Below are 7,533 nucleotides of genomic sequence, written 5' to 3' on the forward strand. Positions count from 1 at the left end.
CAAATTAACGGGGCCGTTTTGACGGGGCCGATTTGTCCCGGGCCGTTTTGACAGGGCACCGCATGCGGCTCCCCTGATGCCAAGATGCGGCTCCTCAGTTCCATGCATGAATATTATTAATATTTTATATTTATTTTTTAAGCTCTTAATTTTTTTTTGCGACAGTCGGTACAATGATAAATATAAACAAAAACTCGCTATTAAATTAGAATGTTTAGTTACTCCCTATTTCAATGTACTTCCTATTTACTTGCCAATGCCAAATTGAAACTTTAAACCTCATGGTAGATATCACAAAGAAACTAAACGCGCTAAATGTAAAATTGCAAGGAAAGGAAAACCCAGCATATGCCTTGCTTGAAGAAGTGGATTGTTAAGGAGAATCCCTTTTACTTTCTGGTATATACGAAGTATAGAGAAAGTCTTGTAATCGTGCAAAAAAAAAAATCGTGATTTTTACAAATCTCGACGTTTTACACCTCCCTAAGTCGGAAAAACATATTTTTGCAATCTTGTCCGTATGTCTGTGTGTATGTGCGTGTGTGTGTGTGTGTATGTGTGTGTGTGTGTGTGTGTGTGTGTGTCTGTCTGTAAACACGATAACTTGAGCAGGCTACCGTTACGGCTTGGTTGATGAAATTGAAAGCTATTTATTTTAAATTATATATATATATATATATATATATATATATATATATATATATATATATATATATATATATATATATATATATATATATATATATATATAATTAAATATAATATTGAAATAAAAATGTTAGTGGCTCTTTAAAACTGGGAAATTTTGTAAATTGTAACTTCTGGCTCTTCCGTCTCAAAAGGTTGCCGACCCCTTACCTAGTCACTAGTCAATGGTTTCCCATTCATTATAAAGTTGTTACATTTATGTCAAGACTGGTAATTGCCTGTGTGGGAATTATTACATCTTCAAATAAACTTGGTTCAAATAAAAATAAAAAAATAAAATAAAAAATACTAGAATCTAGGTACAAAGTTATATTTATTTAAATATTATATTTCTTAAATCACAAGTTTATCACAGCTCTATGTCTAAGCCTAAAACCCTTCAACCAACGACGTCCTTTGAAAAAAAAAAGACCCTTAAATCACCGTTTAATTACACTTTGGATTTTCTGGTTTAAAAATAAAATTGTAGTTTTAAAATTTAAACAAAATGAAAATTACTGTATGAAGTCTATGTACAAGTAAACCATCCTAAATGAATGAAAGTAGGCTGCACGTAAGAAAACGTATTACTATTGTAAATTTGTATCAGTCGAAGATGAAAACTGTAATACTAGAGTGAACATGACAATGCAAACTGACACTGTAAATTATGTTTTTTTTTTAGTTGAAGTGGCTGTCTCTGTTTTCAAGACTTTATTTATCTACGGTTATTACTTTTCAAAGCTACAAAACAAAAATAAATAACAACAAAAAAGAATGCATATAGTTTAGATACCAGACGACTCTTTTCAAAATGTATTTCACATAACCCAACATTGCGATTAAAGGGTTTAAAATGTATTTCACATAACCCAACATTGCGATTAATGGGTTTATAACGTATTTAACATAACCCAACATTGCGATTAAAGGGTTAAAAACGAATTTCACATAACTTAACATTGCAACTAAAGGTTTTAAAACGTATTTCACATAACCCAACATTGCGATTGAAGGTTTTAAAATGGATTTCACATAACCCAACATTGTGATGGAATGGTTTAAAATGTATTTCACATAACCCAATATTGCGATTGAAGGTTTTAAAATGTATTTCACATAACCCAACATTGCGATTGAAGGTTTTAAAATGTATTTCACATAACCCAACATTGTGATGGAATGGTTTAAAACGTATTTCACATAACCCAACATTTGAGTGGTAAGTCGACACGAAACGTTTGCAGGTGATGATGTGTAACTCCCAGCATGCCACACTCTCAGTCAGCTCAGCAGGCAGGGGGTGGTGGCAGCTGGGTGTATTGTATCTCAGAGGTTCCTCCTGGGTGGGGGTGTCAGTGGTGGGGGTGGGGGTGTCAGCGGTGGGGGTGGGGGTGTCAGCGGTGGGGGTGGGGGTGTCAGCGGTGGGGGTGGGGGTGTCAGTGGTGGGGGTGGGGGTGTCAGTGGTGGGGGTGTCAGTGGTGGGGGTGGGGGTGTCAGCGGTGGGGGTGGGGGTGTCAGCGGTGGGGGTGGGGGTGTCAGTGGTGGGGGTGGGGGTGTCAGCGGTGGGGGTGGGGGTGTCAGCGGTGGGGGTGGGGGTGTCAGTGGTGGGGGTGGGGGTGTCAGTGGTGGGGGTGGGGGTGTCAGTGGTGGGGGTGGGGGTGTCAGTGGTGGGGGTGGGGGTGTCAGTGGTGGGGGTGGGGGTGTCAGTGGTGGGGGTGGGGGTGTCAGTGGTGGGGGTGGGGGTGTCAGTGGTGGGGGTGGGGGTGTCAGTGGTGGGGGGTGGTTGTAGTGGAGCTGTCTGTGATGGTGGTGTTTATGGTGGAGGTGTTTGGCGTGTAGGTGTAGGTGTCTATGGTGGTGGAGGTGGTGAAGGTGTTTGTGGTGGTAGAGGTGTCTGTGATGGTGGTGCTTATGGTGGAGGTGTCTATGGTGGTGGGGGTGTATGTGATAGTGGTGCTTATGGCGGAGGTGTTTGACATTTTAGTGGAGGTGTCTATGGTGGTGGGGGTGTCTGTGATAGAGGTGATAGTATATAGGTGTATTCAGTCTAATTGACGTGGATAGAGTTTATCACCTAAGCAAAATGTTAGTTTAAAACATTGATGTATATGTGTACACTGTTTTTAGTATTGGTCTTCAATACATAATATAGTGACCCACGCTTTTGTATCGAAGTTATATATATATATATATATATATATATATATATATATATGTGACGAGCGAACATTTATCCTGCCGACAACGCCAATTGTAACGAGCCAACAGTTACCATGCTCGCAACGCCACATGTAATGAGACCTAATTGCCTGTAGTGCCACGTGTTAACGAGTTTAACCACTCATTCTAGACAACATTGACCACAGTATAGATACTCAAGATGCAGGTTCGCTATTGATCCTTTATTACATGAATCAAGAAATGCTTCATAATAACACAATAAATCAACAGGAATGCTTCTCAATAATAGTCTGAATCAACTGACCCCTAACAGTCCTTCACTAGGCTTTATATAACTGAATCCACATGTCTATAATCCTCCTTAACACAATACGGCTAACCCGTTCTATAACCGACTTGACATAGTCACACAGACTGACTGATCTAAGCGAGCGATGAAGATGGAAGAGAGCTCGCTGAAACGGGAAGAGAGAGAACGAGTCCTGCCGTGCCCTCCTATTTATGCCTTGTATCCGTACTCGTCCCCGTACATGTATTCCTCCGTAATCGATACTTGTACTCGATCTCCGACCACCAGTTGCGTAGTTCAAACGTACAGACCGTAAAATAACATCTGCGTCCTATCCATCAAAGTTGACAGGCCGTCTGAATACCGTTTCCCAAAATAGCACGCGCCGGCTTTGAGGTTGTTATCAGCCCGACCCAATAAGCCACCTGTTATCGGTTGCATCAGACCAACACTGTGTCTCGGCTTCTCGTTCGTTATCATTTGTAACTGGTAGTTAGGCCTACCCCAGTTACATCCACCCCTGCTTTTTTTGTGTGTTTTCAACCACAAACAACGCCTGGCAGGTGCACTCCTCCAAAGTCAATCGCACAGTCGTAAAAAAAAATCTATTGTTCCACTCACTGTCCACGACGTTCCATTCGTATACGATTGACAGTTCTACCTATTTCACATATCAACTGTGTCTACATCATCTTTCTGAGACACAAAACAGTTCTAGAATTCACATCCACCCTTTCCATTTGGTGCCTTCACCAGTTCACTTCTATAGCTCTTTGAACAGTCTGTTTTCATACCAGCGCGACCATGAAAGAATTGATGGTTGCTGACAAAAAATTTCGTATTCCTTCTGTTCCTTAAACTTCTCCGCGGACCACTTATCTGATGGTCTACTGTCTCTCTGCTTCTGGAGGGACCGGGATCCTCATTGTTGCCGGTATCCTCCCCTTGCGTATCGCTGTTGTTCTGTTGATGGTGATATGGTTCCGGAATGGGTATGTGAATTTCCGTTATAACTTCCGGTTCCCTAATTGTCTTGGGTTTCTGTGTGTGTAACTGCTCTTCTTGCCTATTCCAATATTTCTTTAATTGAGCAATATTCGCCCACCGATCCGGTTTGGCGTGATCGATGGGTCTTATCTTAAAGGGGCCACCTGCTACTTTAGGCATCTCCACGACTTGCCATATCTCCTGTCCCCAGAGATCGTGGATTTTGTTTCTGCCTAACGGGTGGCTACGCAGTAATACCCTGTCATTCAGTTTGAGTGGCGGGTCCTTCGTCTGTATCGGCGGTTCCCTTCGCCGAGATTCATGTTCTAGTCTTTCCTGTACTACCCTGTACATTTCTCTAATTCTTCTCATATGTTCATTCACATATTCCAGTGCGGTGTATGAGCCAGTCATACTCTCCCTTTTTCCTAGGAACAAATCAAGAGGGAGTCGAGCCTCTCGTCCGAACAGCAACATGTATGGCGTAAAGCCGGTTGTGGCATGTGGTGTGCAGTTGTATAGATATACCAACTCTGGGAGAAAATCAGGCCAACGTTTTTTCTGTTCAGGTTCTAGCGTACGCAGCAAATCATGCATGCTGCGGTTGAACCGTTCACACTGTCCGTTTCCTTTCGGATTAAATGTGGTTGTTCTAGATTTGTTGATCCCGTAGTGGTTGCACAGTTGGTTAATTACTTCTGACTCAAAGGCCCTTCCTTGGTCAGAGTGTAATTGTCTTGGTATGCCATATTTGATGAACCAATGTTGTAATAAGACCTTTGCCACTGTTTTGGCAGTCTGATCTCGTGTGGGCACCGCCACAGTCCATTTGGTGAATACATCAGTCATTACCAACACATGTTCCGTCCCATCCGATGATTGCTCCAACGACGTAAAGTCCATAGCCACAATCTCTAGTGGTTTTGTCGCCAGTAGGTGTCCTGATGGCTGTCTCATTTTGACAACTGGCATTTTCGCATGCTGACACCTCACACAAGCCTCACAATGGCGTTTGACCTCCATTTCCATATTGGGCCAGTAACACCTCCGTCGTAATATTTTGTGCGTCCTGTCCTGACCTTGGTGTCCTGCCCTGTCATGTGCCAACCTTAGCACTTCTTCTCGTAATTGTCCCGGCACCACCACCTGGTGTATTGTGCCATCAATTTGGTCATGAATTCTCCGCATGAGAACACCATCCTTTATACTGAGACGGTTCCACTGACTCAGTATTTTCTTTGTTTCTCGACCAAATTGTTCTCTTTCCCTTCTTCCTGGGAATTTTTGTTCCTGGACGTATTTCAATAGCGGTTGTAAGCCACTATCCGTTCTCTGGGCATCTCTTATCTTTTTGTGATTAAGGCAAATAAAATCACTACTGTCCATATGTTCGGGTTCCGTGGATATGTGCTCCACCCCGGTCTGCCCGTTTTGCATCACTTGTACCCCATGAGGGATATCTGTTGACGCTCTGACCTCACATATTCCTGTCAGTGTTTCTTCCTCATCACCCGGTCTCTCGTAAGGATTCCTTGATAACGCGTCAGCATTACCATTGGACTGCCCTGGGCGATATTTTCTCTCCAGGTCAAAGAGTGCCAATTCTGCTGCCCATCGCTGTTCGATGGATCCCAACTTTGCTGTAATTTGAAGTTCTTTTTCAATATCTGATAATTTTTTTAGTTTGCCCACACTGTTCTGTTGTCCACTATTTTTATTTACTTCTTCCGATAACAGACACTCTAAAGATGAACATTTCTCCTGTGCCTTTAATTTGCATGAACTTTTCCTATCCAGTTTCCTGGTTAGACTTTGAATTCCTTTATTAAGTCTACCAATTTTCTTCCTATCATCATTTTTCTCTACCAACAAATTGTTCACTTGAAACTTTTCAACATTCAAGTTCATTTCACAGTTCATTTTTTTCATTAGTTGTGTTTTGCCTTTCTTTTTCTCCTTACTGTGTTTCTTTGTCATTTTGTTTACTAAGTCATTACCTCGCCGCTCTGTAGCCTTGACCTGCCGTACAGAGGGCGATCGTTTCACCGGACAGTACCGTGCCATATGTCCGGGTTGTGAACAAGACAAACAAATTGGTCGACCGTCTGCCGTCCATTGGAGTGATGGCTTGGCAGGACGCGGCCGTCCAACCCGTCCCTGTTTTGTCCCGTTCTTTTCCTGATTCTCAGCTGTTGACCTGCTTTCCAACCTCTCCAAACGTTGGTCAACCTTCTCTAGGTGGGCCAACAGTTGAGCCATCATGGTCTCCATCGTGTCGGCCCCTGTGGGTGGGGATTGTCTCTGTTCAGGCACAGAGACTTTGTCCACCGAACAGTTCGATTGGTCCTCATCCTCGGACCTGCGGATCGCTGAGTTCCTGACCTGAAGGAAGGTCAACTGCGGGTCTTTGTGGACCTCCTCTTTCAACTCTCTCCTTAAGATCGGGGTTGCTAGCCCCTCGATGAAATGGTCCCTCAGTAGGCGTACATCAATGTCCGGTGATTTGCCCTTTACCAAATCAAAGGCCCTGTTCATCCTGTGTGAGTACTCCATCACACTCTCCGCCATTCTCTGCTTTAAGCCCACGAATCCCGATAGCAGTTGCACTCCCGACCGTCTCTCCCCAAAGGTCTCCATAATCAGATCTAGCACCTTATCTGGATCTGATTGGACGGTCCTATCGTGGCACTTAACCTCTGCCCTAACCGTTTCACCTATACTGCCCATCAGCAGTCTTAATCTTTCCTCTGGTGACATATGTCTCGAGGCCCAGGCCGCTTTGACCTCTTCACTGAACCTGTTGGTTAAAGTTGGATCTCCGTCCCCGTAAAATTTGTTAATATGGGACTCTCTGGGTAGGACCACTATATGGGTCTGCTTCTCGTCCAGAGTAGACATTTTCTTCCTTAAGTACTAAAAAAAAGAGTTCTTTCTTACCGTGTGTGTATGAAAAATTTTTCCTCGTTCCTCAATTTTCACAGTTCCTGAATGTCCGAATTCACACACACACTAAACACAGTTATGCACAAGGTTGACTATAGGTGCCTTAAACGGCAAGTCTAGTTGAATTCATCCTGATCGCAGCGCCAATTGTGACGAGCGAACATTTATCCTGCCGACAACGCCAATTGTAACGAGCCAACAGTTACCATGCTCGCAACGCCACATGTAATGAGACCTAATTGCCTGTAGTGCCACGTGTTAACGAGTTTAACCACTCATTCTAGACAACATTGACCACAGTATAGATACTCAAGATGCAGGTTCGCTATTGATCCTTTATTACATGAATCAAGAAATGCTTCATAATAACACAATAAATCAACAGGAATGCTTCTCAATAATAGTCTGAATCAACTGACCCCTAACAGTCCTTCACTAGGCTT

The sequence above is a fragment of the Physella acuta genome, unplaced genomic scaffold, assembly GCF_028476545.2.
Source record: "Physella acuta isolate Inbredline_101_S28 unplaced genomic scaffold, ASM2847654v3 ptg001456l, whole genome shotgun sequence".
NCBI lineage: Eukaryota > Metazoa > Mollusca > Gastropoda > Physidae > Physella > Physella acuta.